Raw genomic sequence first — 21,912 nt, forward strand, 5'->3', positions numbered from 1 at the left:
CTGGCTACCTTCTTTTTTGGAAATTGTGATTTCTTTTTCAGTTGAGCAGGTTCCTTGTCTTTGGACTTGGCGTGCTCTTCTGATCGTCCTCTTCTTTCCGATTTCTGCGAGGAATTCTGAAAAGATTGAGAGGGGCGTGTATCAATGTCTTGATATCTATCAGGTTTTTTAATATTATCCCTATTTCTAAGGTTATATCTATTCCCAGAGGGTTCACTCTGAGGTGACCTTTGTCTCGGGTTTGGAGATTTCTCTCTTCGCCTAGGAGACCTTCCTCTGGACTGGAATTTCTTTTCTTTTGGATTGGATTGTTTGTTCCCATCCCAGTTCTTTTTTGGTGAATTATTATTATTATTAAAAAACATTTTTTCTGGACTTGTAGTCAGTTGCGGTTTTACTGGTATTCCACCTAGACTATCTCTGCCTAGTTCTTCATAGGATTTTTCTATGATTCTGGCAATTTCAGCTGGTTGGTCTGCTATATCTGTCTCTTTTAACCTCTGGCGGATCGCCACGTTTGCTGCTTCACCCTTTATGTTGGCTAGTAATATAGCCGAGACCTGCTTGAAGTCTTTTAGTAATTTCATACCAAGAGTTAAAGCAGGTTCTGGACCGTATTCATCTTGAATTTGTTTTAGCACATCTGGTATTACCGAAATGGATGGAACACCGTGCGTTTTTGTGTAGATGGAAGCAAAGACTGTACCCCAAGTGTCACAGTCCTCAATGTGTGGTGCGATTCCCATTGGGAGACATATAGTCAGAATCCTGTGTTTTTCTAGCGGGGTGGTGTCAGGAAACACCGCCTCTATTTGGGTAATTTTCTGTGCCAACCAGAATGGTATCTGTTCCCGTTTAGCTGGAACTTTACCTAGGCAGGATTGGATGTTCTGTGGTGTAATTTTATTTGTGTTCCCCTGGTGAGGGGTCAGCTGTGGAAGTTTAATCGCTGGCTGAATTGTTGAAGTCCGCATTACATACTGAACTAATTGTCTGTGAAATGTTAGTAGTTGTTTTAGCTGTATTAACAGCTCTGCTGCAGGCATTCTTTCGATGTCTGGATATGGTGTGTATCCGGCTAAGACCGGCCACGTTGCTCCTGGTCTTCCTAAAGGACCGAGCCTTGTAACGTGATTATTGTGTTTTAGGGCGCCATCAAATAAGAGCAAATGCTCTTGGAATTTGAGTGGTACTTCCACCTCCTCGAAAGGAGTGTACTCATTAGGAGGTTCCTCTACTTTGTAATAGTGGAAGTACTTTGTTATAGTATTAGCTGCTGGAAAATGTATCCATGTATAGTATACCTCTGTCTGCCGATATTCGTGTGCCTCGATTACGAATATGACTGTGCCACCTCTAGGTGTCAGTCCATTTTCTATAAGTTTTAAGGTTATAGATCTCCTTTTGGCGACCGGAATGAGTATTATATCCGCGTCTGCTGCTTGCATGGTAGCATCAGCATCTGCTATTTCAGTAGCTAATCTAGTAACCTCTCGTTCTTCATCGCTGTCCATTATGCTGACAGGATGGTATTATGTTTATTTGCAGATCAGGTTTCTTTATGGAAACAGAGATTAGATGCACAATATTCTGGAACTGTTTTATCCTTCAACGTTGACTAGACCAAGAACCATACATAGGAGTTCCCTCCTGCGAGGTTTTGGAGGATACAATAACCTTTCACCCACTCCAGACGTCTTTGGAGTATTTGGGAAAAGGGGTCTGAGTGAGAAAGCACGACTGAGTTACTCTAAATGTCTTACGTTAGTTTTATCGCCCTTTCCAAACGCGTTGGGCGCCATGTAGTGTAGCTCCTATTTTCCCAATAGGCTCTGCACATTGGAATAGTACCTACAGCAGTAAAGGCCTAGACCAGACGTTAACTAGGTCTACTACTGTCGATACTAGACTTAATTTTTGGGTTTGCCAGCTAAGCTCAGAGTTCGCTAGAAACTTTCTCGAATGTTCAAGGAAGGATTAACTCCCCTGATTAGACAAGAAGGGATTTAGTTTCTGACAACCATAGAACATCACAACTTTGCTCTCCCCTAATCAAGAGTCAATCTCAAGAGTCGTGTGAGCACAAGGCAATTATTTTACTCAGTCAGTACGTGCATTCTTAGTCTCATCAGAATGTAGAGAAAAGGAAGAGACGGGCGTGTTCAATAAAAGATGTTATTTATTGATCAGTCTCTTTTCTCGTACAAGAGAAATGGATCGATATTATTGCAATACTTATAGTTAAGTAAAGTGCATACATTAAAAGCAATAGTATAAAATAATACTGTAAAAACCTTGATATGGTTTCTGAGCCATATGATGTTTAAAATGATTAAAATATATTTACATACACATATACATTTGACTAAACGTACTCAACTGGTGTTTCTAAATACGCCTACCCCGTGTACCTGACCTAAGTCTAATGCGTGGGCGGGAATAGAAAGTTACAGTTTAAGTTAAGTTTGTTTTTGCCAAGTGAATAACTAAAGAATTCTCTAGGAGGGGTGATTCAGTTCTGTACCTGGAATTTAGGATGAATGAGGAATGGTATCTCTTTCTCTGCTCTCGATATTCCAGGCTGCCTGCGAGGGCTGCCCAGAAGCGCCGGTGCTGGGTCTCTCGGTTTGAGATAGCAGCGCGTCTCTCAGCGCGTCAGGAAGGCGGGGCTGTTGCCTGCGGGGTCTGCTTCTGCTCTCTGCTTCGGCAAGTATGGCTGCTCCGTCTTGTCACCACGCGTGTGTTTGCATAGGGCAAGGTCGGCAATATTTATACCTTAAAGGTGCCGGGATTGACGTAAGGATGGACATAGGTACGTCAATAAAGATGTCATACGACTTGCTCGTTAGCACATTCTTTACTAAAGTTCTCTGTGAAATCAAAACAATGGCCGCACGGATTATCCAGGTTGTCATAGGTTTGATTTGTTATGAGAACGTCGTATGCCTTATCAGGGGCTGGAGGAATGTCGCTTGTCTAATTAGATCTCAAGCGTTATGACCTAATCAGATAACACGTTCCTGTGCCGTAGTGTGACTGCGTCAGATAACGGTATCTGCATCATGGGGGATTTCTTGCCTCATGGGCTGACTGTTAGTTAACTAGCTAGGTAGGTTTAACCAGAATATGGTCAGGAATAGGGGGATCGATTCAGAACCTATAGAAATACACGACACTCCTGCCTGGTTTAGCACCTCTCTTGTCTCTTTCTACACGCCTCTTGCCTCCTTCTGCATCCCTGTTGTATCTTTCTGCATTTTTCTTGCCTCTTTCTGTACCCCTCTTGCCTCTTTCTGCACCTCTGTTGCTTCTTTCTGCACTTCTCTTACTTATTTCTGCACCTCTGTTGCTTCTTTCTGCACCCCTCTTGCCTCTTTCAGCAACCCTCTTCCCTCTTTCTGCACCTCTCTATCCTCAGTCTGCCCACCTGTTCCCTCTTTCTGCATCCCTTTTGCCTCTTTCAGCAACTCTCCTGCCTCTTTCTGCAGTTATCTTGCCTCCTTCTGCATCTCACTTGCCTCTTTCTGCAACTCTCTTGCCTCTTTATGCAACTCTCTTGCCTCTTTCTGCAGTTCTCTTGCCTCCTTCTGCACCTCTCTTGCCTCTTTCAACACTTCTCTTGCCTGGTTCTGCACCTCTCTTGTGCCTTTCCGCAACTCTCTTGCTTCCTTCTGCACCTTACTTCTCTCTTTTTGCCCCTCAGTTGGTTCTTTTGCACAGCTCTTACTTCTTTCTGCATCACTCTTACAAATTTCTGCATCCCTCTTGCCTTTTTCTGTACCCCTCTTACCTGTTTATGTACCTCTCATGGCTTTGTCTGCACCCCTGTTCCCTCTTTCTGTTTCTTTAACTATTCTGGCTCTTTCTATACTTCTATTGCCTCCTTCTGCACATCTGTTGCTTCTTTTTTGAACTTCTCTTCTTCTTTCTGCACTTCTGTTGCTTCTTTCTGTACCCCTCCTGCCTCTTTCTGCACCCTTCTTACCTCTTTCTACACCTCTCTTCCCTCTTGTACTTTTCTTGCCTGTTTCTACAACTCTCCTGCCTCTTTCTACAGTTCTCTTGTCTCTTTCGGTACCTCTTTTTCTTCTTTTTGCACCTCTCTTCCCTCTTTCCACAGCCCTCTTGCCTCTTTCTGTACTTCTCTTGGTTGTTTATGTACTGCTCTTGTTTCTTTCTGCACCTGTCTTGCACATTTCTGTACCCCTCTTGCAAATTTCTGCACCCCTCTCCCCTCTTTCTGTACCTCTCTTACCACTGTCTGCATCCCTTCTGCCTCTTTCTGCATGTCTGTGGCTTCTTTCTGCACTTCTCTTGCGTCTTTCTGCACCTCCCTTGCAAATTTCTGAACCCCTCGTGCCTCTGTGTGCACCTTTCTTGCCTCTTTCTGCACTCCTATTGCTTCTTTCTGCACCTCTATTGGTTCTTTCTGCACTGCTCTTTCTTCTATATGCTACACTCTGGTATATTTCTGTACCCCTCTTGCTTCCTTCTGCACCTCTATTTTTTCTTAGTGCACTGCTCTTGCTTCTTTCTGCACCACTCTAGCACATTTCTGTACCCCTCAGGCCTATTTTGGCACCCCTCTTCGCTCTTTCTGAACCCCTCTTCCCTCCTTCTGCGCCTCTGTTGATTGATTCTTTCTGTACTTCTCTTGCTTCTTTCTGCACCCTTCTTCCCTCTCTCTGCACCTCTCTTGCCTCTTTCTGCACCTCTCTTGTCTCTTTCTGCACACTCAGGGCTACTTTTAAACTGACCTCAGGCTCATCAGTGCACACATGCAAGTGCAGAAAAGGGCTGTTGCCGCTAAACTGCCATGCCCTATTATATGCTAGAGACTTAGAGGTAGTTTTCATTCACCTGCACTATTATGTACTAGGGCCTTACAGGGGAAATCATCCACACACACTACAATGCACACCAGCCAACTGAGAGAGAGATCTGAAAGGAGAGACCAGTCCCTTCATACTGACTACTATACACATCCTTTATCTGAGAGAGAGGTCTTAACACCTTGGCTGCTAGGGAGATTTTCCTGCTGTGCTGCAGATGCATATTCCCCATTGTTCATGACAAGGTCAGCTCGTCATGAGCACACGATCAGTGTACTGCATGACGAGCTGAGCTAGTCATGAGCATCGAAGGGGTTAAAGGAGAGGCTAGTCCCACAACATACCCTAATATGTGCACTTGTTATGCAAGAGAGGGTCTCAGTGGAAAGGCCATTCCCTACAGATGCCCTACAATGCATAGTTGTTATTTGAGACAGAGTTTTAAAAGCAGAAGGTAGTCCTTCCTCATTTTCTATGCAAACCCATTATCTAATAGAGGTTTCTCATTGGAGAGGCTAGTGCTTCCCATATACTACTATTTCCCTACAGTTGTGTTGTGATCTCGTGATAACAGAGCGCAAGCTTTTGCGAGTGAGGCTTGCTGCATGAGGCTAGTGCGATCCCACATGACATTAGTGAGACTCGCATGGAAAATTACTGAGCCTGCCAAGAGGTGCTTTACGATCCTGTGAGAGTCTTGTGAGATCGTATGGGTAGAAGAAAAAAGTATCAAGTCTGAAACAATAGTTACCATTCTAATGACATGGTTTGATTGGGTGCACAACAGATAACTCAGCTTGTTCTTGGTGCTTTGGAGGAAAAGGAAGCCAGTTAAGTTGTGCTCAGCAGAAGTGAATTTATATGGATCTTAAAGAGAGTGGTGTATTCATCTGCATTTAAGAAAGAACTTTACTACTGACTTGGGATGAGCTGATCAAACCTGGGTAACTCTAGGTTTGATTACTGCAAAGTGTAACATAGCTCCTCTACACTAACTCTCCTGGAGTGGAAGAAAGACAGGGATTGGTGTATGGTAGCAGTAAAAATAGTCTATGAAAGCAGAAACTGCTCCCGGAAATGGGAAAAGGTATGGAACAAATGGAATGTATACAGGGATAGCCCATGTGCCGCCCCCAATATTAGGATGGTACCATTGTTGGTCTATGAGTATGACAAACAGATGGGGCCCCAAGTGGGATAATTGTGAAATATTCCTTATTTGAAATAAAGTATGAAGGAGAACTGTATTCTGTGTTGTTGTACTGTTTTGCATCTCTAAGGTACATGACAGTGGTGTCTTGTAATGTTATTAACTGCTTTAATCGAATAAACAGTTTTATAAATGAAAAAAAAAATTAAGTTCAGGTGTTTAATAATATATAATTAGGTTGGCCTGTTTTAGATTAAACCTATAATAATTGATCAAACCCCACCAAAAGGAAAATAGCCCTCACCAGTGTCAACGTATAAACACTGAAAAAACACCTTCACAAACACAAACTAAAAGCCATTCAAAGAAAGGAAAAGGTGAGTGAAAGGGTCATTTTTATTTCTTCCTGAAAGGGCCAATACAATGTAACTTTGTTGTATAAGGCAGCAGCAAGAAAGACTGGGCTAACATTGTTCTGCTTGAGTTTTGTTATTTAAGGATGTCACAAAATATATTTTCTTCTTCCTTTTGAATTTTTCAGTTTTGTGATCTTTGGTCTGAAGATGAAAGATTTAGAAGCATGTCTTAGGCCTTTTTTTAATTATTTTCTAAACTGTAGAGAATCAGGAAATATTTGATTCTTTCACTGATAGGTAAAATGCTGGTTTCATAAGAAGTTTTCCCAATATGTAGCAATACATTTACCCACAGAGAATGGATAAAACCCTTTGATACATCTGCACCCTTTTCTAGCAAATCAGTTTTGATAGTAGCTGAACGGCTAACACCCCTTCATTTTTGACTGCTTCAATAACTGTGGGTACATATGCCTAGTGCAACACATATGTTGCAGAACCTGTCCCAGAGAATTATAATCTTCAGGCGCACCAGTATTGGCATGGAAAGCTATGTCAGTAGCCAGAGTTGGCAAATTGTACACTGGCTATCTTGCATTTACGTTTTTCAGGTGCCAATGTTGACAGGGCCTTTTCACAGATAAACGTTTACATGGGAAGGAAAGAGTGAGCATGCATGACCAAAGATTTAGTAAGTCTTTGGTCATGCCCTTACTCTTTCCTTCCCATATAAATGTTTATCTGTGAAAAGGCCCTGTCAACATTGGCACCTGAGAAAGGCAAATTCAAAATAGCCAGTATACAACACCATACAATTTGACTTTAGTCTAAAGAAGTATTGTATTGTGAACTACAGTTAGTTTGATTTGTAAACATATATTTTGGCCTCATATACCCCGTACGCAGACTCTCTGTAAACATGCACAATCAGTGCAGAAAACAAGCAATAATAAAACCGAAACATTTCATAAACACCAGAAAAACACTATTTCTGTTGTTTCTAATGGTGCGAAAATGTGTAACCACTGACAACCACTGTCCTTTTAAAGTATTGAAAACACTGAAAAAAACTCACCAACATTGACTAAAAATAGAAATTGAAAACAGGAAAGCCTATATATAATGTCAGTAAGTGTACTAATGTTGGCAAACTTATTCTGCACTGTGTTGACACAGTGAAAAGCTGTTTGGGGAGGTGTAGATCTTTTAATATAGCTTTTAAGAGGCACACATTATAGTGTAGAGAGATGCAGGTTGTAGCAAAACTAGTGTTTCGACTTTATATGCACGTTAATAATGGAAGTACAGTTTCTTAAATTAAAAAACAAAGAATGCAATAATACAAGCTCTACTGGTCTTATGAGCCTTATTAGCCCTACGAGATGTTTGAGTGGTGATATTGATATTTTTAGGGTGAAGCAATGTGATGAGTGTTTGCAAAGGTTTGTCAAGGTGGATGTGTTACTTTATAAACTGTTATGGAAGCAGAGATCATGGCATGTCATTATAAAATTGCAAAAATATGAATATATATATATATATATAAAAAGGTGTATAATTTCTCAGGAGAAAGGAAAAGCATGTCACTGGTGCACACATATAAATATGTGATAGTGGGTGAAAAATGTATTGAGCCAATGTACTGATGTTTCACTGATATAAATAAGTGATCAGTAGGTAACTTTGATCTGTTTTGTCATTTTGTCTTTTTTTGGAAGATATAAAGAGACACATTGGATCTGCGACCCCTCCCGATTTCGTGTTGAGTCCTGATTGGCTGTCAACAATTCAAACCAGGAAGTGTTGGCAGCCATCTTGTGGCTCAGTTGAACTGAGTCACAATAAAACAAAAAGAAGTAAATAAGAGGGGGCATGGTAGAAACACCTTGACCCCCTAGACCTCTTGGGAGGATCCGAGAGGAACCCCCCAGGACCAATAAAGACATTTTTTTACAATTTTTGTAGGGAGTCGAGCTGGATCTGTGACTCTCACTAAAATTTAAAAATTAAAAGAAGAGCAGGCTTCTGTGCTTCTTTTAATATAGGCCTCCCTAGAGGTCCAGGTCCCGGGGGCAAGTTTTTACTTTAATGTGAGGGTGCCCATGTCCGCCACCTCCATGGGACAAAGATATTCAAACTGATGCAGATGGCCTTCATGGCCCCGCAGCCCTGGGGAACGCCACCTCCCAGGGGCTACATGAGACACATCTCGGGGGCCACATGGCCCCCCACAGCTCCAATAATAATGTGTGAGTAGACTCTGGTCCCCCAGGATGCCCCAAGGACTGCCACCTTCCCGGGGCAGCTCTTTACAATTACATATGGGTACCCACCCCCGGGACAATGTAACTTACTATAGGTTGGTGCTCCCGCCAAGCCATAGCAAACTCTGCTTTGCTTTCTGCATGCAAGAGCAGAAAATGCTCTTGCTTGCTTAAAGTGGAGAATGTCTGTTTCCCTGCCAGCTGTCAAGCAAGCAGGGAAACTGACATTGCTTTGAGATCCAGGGAACTGCATGTTAGTAGCTCCTTGGAGCAGAGAGCAAGAACTGTCCCGGGGTCTGGGATTCCTGGGCCAAGATCAGACTGGGGATGGGGGATCGAACTGCCCCTCGCCTTTTTAAAAATATGTACACATGCTTGGCCCCGCTTCCACGTAACAAATATTAAAACAAAAAAATTAAATAAAGGGCAAGCTACGGGGGATGGGGTCCCTGGGGTTGAAATTGGCCCGTGAAGGGGGGCCATGCAGCCCCCTCTCCATTTTTAACATGCCTGGCAGCAGTGGATATGGTCCCCAGGGCTGAAATTGGCTTTGAAGACAAACAAACAAAATAAAAAAGCCTGGCAACACTCTGGAGGCCCCACTCCTTTCCTCCACTACTCTGCAAATGCTCCTTTTGGCACTTGGCTACTGAGGGACCTTAGGGGCCAACAAGACCTCCTGTTACATCCAGTAAGGCCCACACAGTGGAATTGCTGAGAGGCAGTCAGAGACAATGCCGCCTTTTTTCACTACTCACAGACCTACTCATTCACTCAAGCACCCCTCACAAACCAACACAGACACAAACGTTAGAAATAACCCCACAAAAAGGTTAAAAAGATGTTATAGTTATACCCATTAAAAAATATAGACATTCACTATAAAAAGCTAATATTATAGGGACATTATAGTTAGGAAATAGATTTTTTTTAAACTTAGAAATTCACTGAAAAAACTGCAATTCTGCAGTTAGATTTACCTGAGCTAACTTTAACCCCCACAATGTACTGCTTTGAACCTCACATATGATATCACTCATGACATATTCAGTGACATATACTCACATAAAGAAAGGAAAGCATCCCTGTAATGCCTAATGTTTTATATTTATCGGGATCTGGGAAATCCTAGGGTATTGTTAATACTGACATCACCCACTGGTTAGTGACATGCTTCATCATAGTGCTGCTACTACACCCCACTGTAGGGTAAAAAAGAGGGTGTAGCGCAAAAAATATTTTTGAAAAAATATTTCATGAAATGAAAATGCACTAAGGATACATTTTGCAGAGGCTATCTAGGAGAGTACCCTCTCTACTCTTCATTCACAGGCCCTTGCTGCCAAGGTTAAGAAGATCTATCTTTAGGTATACTTAGGGAAATAACATCCCTGTCACCCTCTCCGCTTAAATCAATGAGACAACATTTTCAAAACTAGTTTGCCACTCACTTCAGCTGCTGTTTGAAAAGTTTTAGGTGATTCTTCAAGCAGGGGCAGAGGAAAAAGGGGGTTCCAAAACAAGCTTTCCCCATCCAATTTCCAATGGCGATTTGGAACATGACTACATCCTGAACACCTGTACTGAATTAAACTAAATTTTGAAGAAATATAGATCTTAGTCCAGAAAGATTCCTTTTTGTAATAGGGTCAGTAGGTTTGGAATTATTCAAGAAAAAAGATTTATGTATATCAAGGCTCATGGAACCCCCACACATCCACATGATTTGATTGGCTGCCAAAGTGATGGCAGCCGTCTTGGTAATCAGGTGTTGGAGCAGGTTAGATTTTTGCATAATGGCAGTTTTAACTTATCATAATGTACCATAGAGGGTTAATATGCCTGCCACAAAAACATGTTCCATGCAGATCACAGAACTGTATTTTATGTGCATAGTTCAGTGGGTTACAGCTTGTGTCATGATTGCACCCCTTTTTTGACTGATGCTGGTAGTTACTGACTCTGAAAGTGCCCTGGGCTATGCTAACAAGGCCCAGAGCCAGTGCTCTGTCCTCTAAAGGTATATGGTAATTTGTATTATTCTAATTGGCAATGACAACCTAACTGTAAGGCCCTAGTTTATGGTAGAGCATGTAGGTTTAGAGACCACAGTCGACTCTTTTTGAAGCCAGGCCTGCCTTACAGCCAGGTTTTAAAATAAAAGTATGTCCAATTAGACTTTGGAATTAAATGTACTTCCTAAGTCCAAATCTGCCTTTTTATGACTAATACGTCACCCCAAAGTCTGCCCTAGGTATCTCAAGGGTAGGATACATTGTTATAAGAAGCTGGGGTACTACTAGGCCGGGGCGTCAAATTCCGTTCGGCTTGCAGAAATTGCAATGATTTGACATTTTCGCGTTCTGCGGAGAGTGCGAAAATGTCAAAATTTCCACAATCCGCATCGTCCCGGAAATTTTGCTCGCGCTGTAAAAATAAGTTCTTGGGCGCGCGATTGCCTTACCTGAATCCCCGCATTCGCCGACAAGTTTTCCCGATCCGGTCGCGTTCTCCACAAGATGTTGGATTGTTGGTAGCCATTTTAGCTATCTCGCGCCCGTGAGCACATCATTCGTCTCGCGATCACGTCATTTGTCTCGCGATCATGCACAGCGAGAGTATGAGATCTCAAACACGTCATTCTCCACCACAAGCGAGAGCATGAGAATGCGGACATTTCATATCAAACGCGACAAGGAGCGAGAGAACCTGAACACGTCATTCTCCACCGCGAGCGAGAGCGTGAGGACGGGAGCACATCATATCAAACGCGACAAGGAGCGAGAGACTCCGAACACGTCATATCCAATGCGACAGGGAGCGAGAGAACGCGATCAAGTCATTTTGGACGTGCCATCGACATCCGGCGGAAGTAATGTGAAGCTCGAGAACTCGAACATGTAAAATTTTCAATTTGGAGAAGAGTATCAGCCACAGAATCTCCAACTTCCTGTTCCTTTCCAGCAGGCTCCTCCCAGTGCTTTGCCCATCTCCTGCTCATCCTGCCTTTGGATTTTGAGCAGGAACAGATCACTCTTTTTGTCTGCTGCATCATTGCAATTGGATTTGAGGATTTTTAATTGGATATATTACAAGTAAGTGGCTGTTGTGTCTGTTTGATTGGGGGCATTGCAGTTGTTGCAACAACAATTTAATTTTGATAACTATCATTCCTTTTTTTTAATGTTGTGGGTAGTAAACAAGTAGTCAATAGTAGGCCCGAGCTAGTCGTGGCCTCATGGGTGTGGGCATGATGAAGCAACTGTTCCTTTGGTGAATGTATTTCCTTTTCAAGCATCATTTAAGGCCTGGATGGCATTGGATTGAGTTGTGAAATGTGTTTTTTGAGTGGGGGCTTTCTGTTTTGGGCCTCGCCTTGTGGCTGGTGGCCATTTAGAAGCCTAGGTCTGCAAGCTTGTCTGGCCTTGTCTGCCAACAGACCTGCTTTCATCCAGTAGGTTCAGAGCAGGTAGCCACAGCTTTATTAATCAAGTGTTTCTGTGTGGTCTATTGAATTTAGACATCATTTAGGGCATGGATGGCATTGGATTGAGTTGGGAAGCGTGCTTTTTTGGGGTGGGCTTTCTGATGTTGTTGGGCCTGGCCATATGGCTGATGGCCATTTTGAAGCCTAGGCCTGCAAGCTTGTCTGGCCTTGTTGTCTGCCAAGAGGCCTACTTTCATCCAGTAGGCTCAGAGCAGGTAGCCACAGCTTTAATAATGTTTTTGTGTGGTCTGTTGAATTTAGACATCATTTAGGGCATGGATGGCATTGGACTGAGTAGGCAAGTGTTTTTTTGGGGTGGGCTTTCTGATGTTGGGCGTCTTAAAGACATGCCTTTGTTGTGTGTGTCTGGTGTGTGTTGGTGTGCAATGCATGCACCTTGCAGACCTGCTTGCTGCTTGTGATTTGTGAGTGTCCATGTGGCTGGTGGCCTTTTTTTGTGTTGGGAGTTATTATTGCAAAAACAACAATTGATGGACAGAATGCAGAACAATGTCATACATCCACCCCAGTACAGAGATCTGGGCCTAAATCCATCGTTTTTTTGCACTCCACACCACCCCAGGTCAGACATGGCCATATGCAAATCAGCCTTGACCCTGTGCCTCATGGGAACAGTCCAGCCCGAACTGCCAAGCCATGTCTTTCCTGGACCGGAATCAAGCATCCAAGGACTGGTTTCTGGCTATCAGCCTTCATCAGCCTGGATGGCTTGACTCCAGTGGTGTGGAGAGCATGGGACTCATGTCTGAGCATACCCATCCCACTCGGGGTGACAATTGCAAAAACAACAAGCCAAGCCATGTCTTTCCTGGACCGGAATCAAGCATCCTAGGACTGGTTTCTGGCTATCAGCCGTCTTCAGCCAGGATAGCCAGGGAGTTATTAGTGTCCTGCTTTTGCCATATAGGCCTGCATGGTTTTTCCTTTTGGCTTACTGCTTCCATCCATCCACCCCCCTTTGCCAGCAGCAGCTTCATGAATGATGTGATGCTCAAATTATTAAATGGCAAATAGGGTACACCCCACGTCCATTACATTTTTATTTTGGTGGTTCTTATTCTCTTTCCTAACCTTCCTGAGAGTGTAGTGTGTGTGCACGGTAGTATAACATAACCCTTGTTGACAAAGTCTCAGACATGGCTAGACTATATCTGTTGTTTGCACCAGTACAGTAGTAACTGAACCAGAACAACAAATGCAATATTTCACTCATGTTCTTCTCCTGGCTTGTTTGCTTTTAGGTGCACAAAAAGTCAGAGGAGGAGGTGTCATCATCATCACCCGTTGTATTGCCAGCCAGACAGAAGCCTTCTGCGCATCACGTCCACGTGTGACCACAACTTGTTGTGCATCTGCGTCCTGCCTGACATCTGAAGAAGATGACCGCAAAGAAAGGTACCAGGTCCAGTACCTGGAAAGTTGCCGGTGAGAAGAAGGAACGTAAAAAGGAAGTGCCATTAACCACGACTGGTGTGCCGGCCAATGTTTTTTTTTGGGACCAAAAAAGTTACGCCTGCAGCAGCGTTGTCCAGGAACCAAGCTGGGAGCAGCACCTCCCCACCAGCGGTCCAACCCCACCAACCTAGGCCCAAGCCCTTGAGTGTAGGCAGTCCACTAACAAGCAGCGATGTTGAAATGTCATTATCCCAAAGTAGTACACAATCAACGCAGGCAGAAACTCAGCAGATAAGTGTGCAGCTGCAACAACTGCAGCAGCCACAAGAACAGCAGCAGCAGCCGCAAGAACAACAGCAGCAGCTGCAAGAACAGCAGCAGCAGCCCCAAGAACAGCAGCAGCTGTCGCAAGAACAGCAGCAGCAGCCCCAAGAACAGCCCACAATAGTAGTTGTTGCTCCTGAAGTAGGGGCATTTCAGGAAATCGAGCTTTCTGCAGACAAAGTGGAGCAAACTACTGTTTCAGAAGATCTATTGCCTTCCAGACCACCAGCAAGGAAAAGGCGGCTTAGTCCATCATCTTCTTCTTCAAGTCCCGCTTTTGATGATCGTGATGCCACTTGGCAGCCACCAGCTCAGTCTGAGAGTGATGCACGCCACAAGACAATGCTTCTGAAATGGAAATTTCCAGAAAAACTTAGAGTTATGGAGGTAGATGTTGAAGAGGGGGATGATGTTGATGAAGACGAGCCAGTCATCACGCACATCACTCCTGCCCCAAAGGGAATGGAGACTGACATTCTGACCCTATCCAGAAAGGCTGCTACTGAGCGGGATGTAGCACGGATACCACCAACCCAGGTTACAGCACCACGACCTCCAGCTGCCATATTTTCAAACGCCCAGCAGGACCTACTACATCCAGCTCAACCATCTCAGTAGGTAGTGGTAGTAAAAGTCACAGTGTAGCTGCACATAGTCACATTCCAAGCACACCCTCCAGTTCATCTGGTATTGAAAGTGGCACATCCAGCAGTGCCAGAAAGTTCTCCTCCCCAATTTGGGACTTATTTTCTGTTAGCACCAAGGAGGAGAACGTTGCTATATGTTCAATTTGTCGCACAGGTGTTCGGCGCGGTAAGCTTGGAACAAACTATGGTACCGGAGGCCAAGCAAGTCATCTCAGAGTACACCACACTATCGTGTGGGAGAATCACCTACTTCATTTAAAACAAAGTAAAGAATCAGGGGACGATATTATTGCAGTGGAAGGTGAAGAAGAGGGAGGCATTACTAGCCCTGTCCCCAGTAATGCAGTGGTACCACCCACATCCTCCTCAGTAACAACTGAGTGGGACAGCAGTAAGAGCTATACTCTGAGTCAGCCTGAGACACCAAGGCGTCCGAGTACTGCAATGAGACAAACTGCGTTGTTGAGCCTAAGTGGGTTAATGAAAACAACAGCACCACAAAGGAAAGTAATCCAGCCTACCATTGCGAGCATGCTTAGGTTGGAGGGGCAGTTCCAACGCAACCACCCAACGGCATGGTTCTACAATACAAAGCTGGCTAAAATGTTAGAACTGGACCAGCTCCCTTTTTCATTTGTGGAAAGGGTGGGTTTCCTTGAATTTGTGTCAGCCATCTGCCCTGAATGGAAGGTTCCCAGCTGGTCCTATTTCACTAGAATTGCTGTTCCAGCACTACATCATGATGTGCTGGAATTGGTTGGACAAGCTTTGCAGCAGAGTGCTGTTCACCATATCCACCTGACAACAGACATGTGGACCAGTTGCCAAACCATAGATTACAAGCGTATCACTGCACACTGGGTCTCTTTTGTGGGGGTTAGAGATAAGCTATCTGAACGAGTTGTTGTTGACACAGCTGAGATTTTTACAGCTACTCTTTTACAGATACTAAGCCCAAGAGGGCTTAGTATTGGTTTTGTTGCCACAAATAATGGCAGTAATGTACTTAAGGCCATGGACCTTGGTTCCTATTTCAGGGTTCCATGTTAGTCAGCAACTTACTGACCACCTGCCGAAGAATATGCACTCATTTCAGCCATTCTTTTAGAGCTCGGAAGCAGCTGAGGATCATTCAACATGAATATAAGATGCCAGTCAAAGCACTCATCCAGGAGGTAGCAACACGTTGGAACTCAACGAATGACATGCTTGATTGTCTGTTTGAGCAGTACAGGCCACTCAATGAATATGTCATGCGAAGACTGGATGCTACTGTGAAAGGCATGACCCTTCAGATGGACCAATGGTGCCTAGTTAAATGCCTGACTGAGATGCTTCATCCTTTTGAGGTCTTCACACGTGAAGTCAGCAAGGAGGACTGTACAATGGGCCAAGCTATCCCATTATTGAAAATGCTAGAGCATCAGCCGAAGAAGGTGTCTGAATCATACAAAGGTGTAGAGGAAAAAAAGGAAGCCTATGACTTGGTGGAGAGCTTAGCCCGTCCCTTAGCTGAAAATACAAGGGTGCACAATAAGATTTTGTCACAAGAACATTACATTTCGGACACAATTCCGGATTCACGGGCAAAACTGGGACTGAAGACATTCATTCCTTTTTCAGAGATGGATGTTGCCCACTACAAAACTTGGATAGCTGAGGCAGCGAGTCATTTGGAAAATGAACGGCTGCTAATTGAAAGCCAGCAAGATCAACCCATAAGAAGTACTGCAGAAGGGCATGCGGCATCAAGTGCAACATCGATGGCTGAGGGCAGTGCGTTTGGCTCACAACACTCACCATCACTATCGACAACAGCAACAACAACTGCATCATTAGGCCCAGTAGATTCATTACATGATTGGTATTTACAGTTAGGCATTAATAGGCACAGTGCTGATGCACAGAGAAAAAGCCTGATAGCAGCAGCACCCCTGAACATTGAGCAGATGGTCCAGGCCTATCTGGACGACCCAACAGAGGTGTACATTGATCAAAACCCATTGCAGTATTGGTGTAAGAAAAGGGCTGAATGGCCACTGCTCAGCAGGCTGGCGATAAGCTATCTGGCTTGCCCTGTCGCAAGTGTCTCTTCCGAATGTGTTTTCGGTGCTGCTGGTTCCATTGTAACAGTGAGAAGGACCAGTCTCTCGCCCAAAAACGTGGAGAGGTTAACAATGATCAAAATGGATCAGCACTTCATACCACCGAATTACACAATACATGAAGCAAGCGAGAAAGATTGAAGACAGCGGCTCAGGTGACGGAAGTAGTGTGTCACATCATGATTACAAGCTATACTTCCCTGACAATTAGGCTTGCACTTACTGTCTTCCTCCCTTTTTTTCCTTTATTTGTGTGTCTGTCGTTCCAGTTACAAACTTTAAATCACAACAAATCCATTACCACCATCTTCTACGCTTCTTATTTCAATATACAAGTTTCAGGTGTCTGCATTTGACAGTACAGTCCTCCGAATCCAGCTCCTCCGCTCCATCATACTGAATCTCTGCCTAAATCCATTGCCCTCATGATGATTGGATGATGGAAAATAGAAGATAAAATAAAAACTTTCCTAGTCCCGCCAAAAGAAGTGGAACATGATGACTACTATAGCTATCCTCTTTTCAGAGCCGAGACAGACTGCCCATTAATGGAACAGGTAATGATTTTGTTGTTGCTTGTTGTGCATGAAGGTATGTCATTGTGCACTAATCATCTTTCTACAGTACACACAAAACGTAACTCAAGGCAATTTTCCCCTTCTTGCAAATAAGAAATTTGTACTTCTACTGCAGCTTGATACATTTCTTTTGATTGAATACAGGAAGGGGACGCAATCTGCACACTGAGCATGACAACAGCACCGTTCATGATGATGGCGAAAAAGACAGCCCGTTAACTTAAGATGAGAATGAACAGGTAATGAAAATGAATGGCACGCGTTGGACACCTGACTCAGCGATTGGTGTTTGATGTTTTTGTTGTTTGTTTGTTGTGCACGAAGTGAAGTCAAAGTGTACTAGTAGTCTTACTGTACATAATATCTCTACTCTTGTTGTGTAATAACAACATTTTAATTCTACTTCATGCCGATCTTCACAGTCAGTCAGTAAAAGTATCGGAGATGATTGATGGAATAATTACAAGTCAGGAGGACGTTTCATGAGTGACATAAAAAAAGCCTAAAGGTAAACACGTCAACAACAACCACAGCAGACCCAAATGTCTGTGTAGAAGTGGAGTCGAATGTAGCAGTGGGATGACTGCGGTGCATTGATTTACTTACTTAAATTTTAAAATGCTATGTTTGGAATGGATATGTGCGTTGTTCAACTCTTTAAAAAAAAGTACTCCAAGTGGAGGATGTGCTAAGCAACGTGCCGTCACTTTGGCCTGCTCTGTCCTTTTGTTGTTGAAGGTCAATGCTGGAAACAGACTGGAGTAGAGATAATGCATACATGTCGCCTCGGAAAGTGTTCTTGTTGCACTACACCATAACTTGTGAATTTCTTTCAACTTTGTTTCTCAACTTTACTATACTTGCCCTATACTTGGAAAAACATTACAATGCACACTTACCTTACCAATAAATCTATAAAAAATTCCAAGCGGGCAGTGGCGACTGGCGAGTGGCGACACCCAAGATTGATGGACGAAAGGACCAAGAGGAATGCCGAGATGCAAATTCAGTCCACATTTTTGACCATGATAACACAGTAACAGTATCAACTTTCATCTTCATTTAAATAATTTGATTAATTTTTTTGTCTACAATCTTTTCAACAGTGTGTTCTTCTTGTTGTTGTTATTATCATTAGGTTTGCTCTCTGTTTATGATTCTTGCTATCTGTAAAAGTATTAAGCCCGGAACAACTGAACAGGAAGTATGTGTAATCCGGGTCTCCTTATCAATCATCATCATGCATGCATTTCCTTTTTCTCCCTTAACATATTGACATGGATATGGTAGTCTACAAAGATTGTCGTTTGTTGTTTGTCCAAGCATACTGTTTTTCACTGTCAAACCTTCCCCCAAACCCCCTTCTCATCCATTCAAGAAACCCTATCCCTCTTCCCCCGGGCTGTGTGACTTATTGAGGTGTGACTAAATTAAATGTACACCAATAATTAATCACACGCTTGCTGGGGCGGATGTGGCGAAAGCAAATGTACTTCAAGTTCAAGGCAGAGCGATGATCTTCTTCTGTTTTCCCACCCATGAGCAGTATATTTTAGAGGTTATTTTTAACAAAGGAACATGTACCTCAGCATTACTTACAGGCATTGATTGGATTTGTTGTCATCCTCATACACACACTAACTGTTACGCTGTAGGCCTAGTCAAGTGACTCGACACAACTATAGTTTGGAACTCTGTCTAGTAGGCTATCCCCACCACCATGAAGTTTTGTTGTACAATATTTTTGCATATTATTGTTGCTTGGTAAGTTCTGTACTGTACTTCATTCTACTACTCCTCGAACAGTCTCTCAAAGGTGACTGACTGTCTCATTTTCTTTTTTTGCAAATGCTACTGCCCTGCCAGTGTCTAATACTACTACTACCTCCACCACCACAATCACGGTGCCTGCCACGTTGTGCTATGAAAGGCAGGGGGTACCATAGATACCCTCCATGGGGGGCAGAAACGGGCCCCCCAAGCATACTACGCATGTCTTTCCGTGGCGGCAATGCCGCCACAGAAAGGCATTCCAAAATGCACATTATTTGGCTGGCGGGTGTGTTTCAGACACCGCCACCATATTGAACCCTTTTCCGCCCAGTCGACATGTCGACCGTGCGGAAAATCTTCGGACGGTCTTTCTATCCGCCGTGGACCCCCAGCCATTATAATATGGTAGGGGGTCTTTTCTACAGGGATGGCAGGCGGTTTGCCCCTGCCGGGCCGGAGGTGACTACCGCCGGCCCAACGGGGGCAATGTACCCGCCATCCTAATGGGGCTCAACAGTACAGTATACATACAGTACACCCTTGCAGTGAGTGTAAAGTCAATAGTTAAGGATTATGAATCTAACTTACCATCGCCCGCCACTGGTGCTGGCACTCCCCCTACCGCTCCATCGGCAACTGCTGCATCCTCTCCCTCTGCGTCATATACACCTCCCCCTATTGGTCAGTAACGAGATAAAAAATGGAGTTAATAGTATACAACATACATCGCTAGTAGAGTAGACACTGGTAGTTATATATGGTCCCTAGGGTTATTCTAGCCTTTGCTTAGTAAGCCCGAGCCATGCAACCCTTTTTCCTTTGTGTCTTTTATTTTTGCACATGTGACGTTACATTGCAGCTTGTTGTATGAGACATTTTTGAGCCCACACGACCTCATACTGATACTGTCTAAGCGCTGCGTACAAGCGGTCAACCAAAACATTACCTGTCCTCAGGACACCCCCACGCCGCACGGCCCTCCAGCTGTAGGCGAGTCTGTGCCCAGCACCTCAGGTCCGCCCTTGACCTTGGTGCCCCCTCGCTGCTGCTCGTTCTTCCTCCGTTTTTGCCCTCCTTTGCCTCTGTTTTGTTTCGTTTTTGTATTGCACTGTAACTCTGTTTTTTCTGTAGGTTAGCGATTTTGCCGCTTGTGCCCCTGGTGTGACCCCCCCTCTACTCCCTGCTTCCCGCGCAGTTACATCGCAGCCCGCCCCCTTTTCTTTCTGTGTCCTCCCCGCTCCCGCCTCCCAGCTGCTCCTCCCTCCCACTTGGCCTTAAATGGAGACCGCGCGTACGTGCAGCGGTGACGCGCAGCGGGTGCTCCGATTGTACGCCAAAGGCGTGCCAAAGGCAAGCCCGTCTGTGGCCGTCCGCGCCGGGACCGCGCCTAGCGCCAGGACCCCTGGCTCCTGTCGATGCCAGACCACACGACGGACCTACGACGCCGCCACCCTCAACGCCCTCAATGCCGGCCGAACCCCCGCCTGCTGTCAAGCCACCCCGAGACGCACCCACGGACCCTTCACCTGCCAAACCTGCAAATACACCTGCCTTCGGACCTGGTCTGCACCCGCCAAGCCGAGCACCAGCAGCAACCAACTCAAGTGCATCCTGCACAACACCCGCTCCGTCCACAGACATGCCGTCGAACTCTGGAACGTGCTCGACACTACATCACCAGACGTCGCCTTCCTCACGGAAACCTGTATAAACGCCTCCTCAGCGCCCGTCATCCCAATCGCCATCCCGGACGGATACAAGATCACCCGGAGGGACCGCGTCAACCAAACGGGAGGAGGCATCGCCATCATACACAAGAACACCATCAGCATCACGACCAGCTCCGACGACACCTTTACCGCCGCCGAACACCTCCACTTCCAGATACACACCGACCCCAAGACCACACTCAGAGGCACCCTCATCTACAGACCCCCGGGACCACGCACACAATTCAGCGAAGACATCACAGACTTCATCAGCCCTCACGCCCTCCCCTCCGCTGACTACACCCTCCTAGGGGACCTCAACTTCCATCTGGAGAATAACAAGGACAGCAACACCACCACCCTGCTGGACAACCTCGCCAACCTCAGTCTCAAGCAACAGGTGAACACCTCCACCCACTATGCCGGCCACACGCTTGACCCAGTCTTCTCCTTCAGCAAGTACATCTCCTTCAGCCACTCCACTGACCTCAGCCAGAACCCTCCTGCCAGCACAACGGACTCCAATGAAGCAGCCAGCAACCTCACACAGTGGATCACCAACTGTGCAGATGACCTCGCACCACTGAAGACCCCCCCAGCAGACACAGCAGCAAGAAAGACTCTTGGTTCACCGACGAACTTAAGAACTCCAAGAAGAACTGCCGCACCCTTGAGAAAGCCTGGCGCAACGACCAGACCACAGACAACATGACTGCCCTCAAGCATGCCTCCCGCAATCACCACCAGCTGATCCGCACCACCAAGAAGACAGCATTCAAAGAACGACTGGACAACAACGCCCACAACAGCAAGGAACTCTTCAGCATCGTCAAAGAGCTCTCCAAACCCAGCACCGGAAACAACGACATCACTCCCTCGCAAGACCTCTGCAACTCACTCGCCTCGTTCTTCCACTGCAAGATCGTCGAAATACACAACAGCTTCGGCGTACCAACCACACACCCAACCACCGAACCAACGCCCCCCACCACCACCCTCCACGCCTGGACCCTGGTCAGCACCGAAGACACCACCCGCACGATGAACACCATCCACTCCGGATCCCCAACCGACCCCTGCCCCCACCATGTCTTCAACAAGGCCGACTCCATCATCACACCCCAACTCCGGGACATCATCAACGCCTCCTTCAACACCGCCACCTTCCCGGAAAGCTGGAAGCACGCCGAGCTCAGCCCCCTCCTAAAGAAACCAACTGCAGACCCCACCGACCTCAAGAACTTCCGCCCCATCTCGCTCCTCCCTTTTCC

The sequence above is a fragment of the Lissotriton helveticus genome, chromosome 1_1 (assembly GCF_964261635.1).
Source record: "Lissotriton helveticus chromosome 1_1, aLisHel1.1, whole genome shotgun sequence".
Classification (NCBI taxonomy): Eukaryota; Metazoa; Chordata; class Amphibia; order Caudata; family Salamandridae; genus Lissotriton; species Lissotriton helveticus.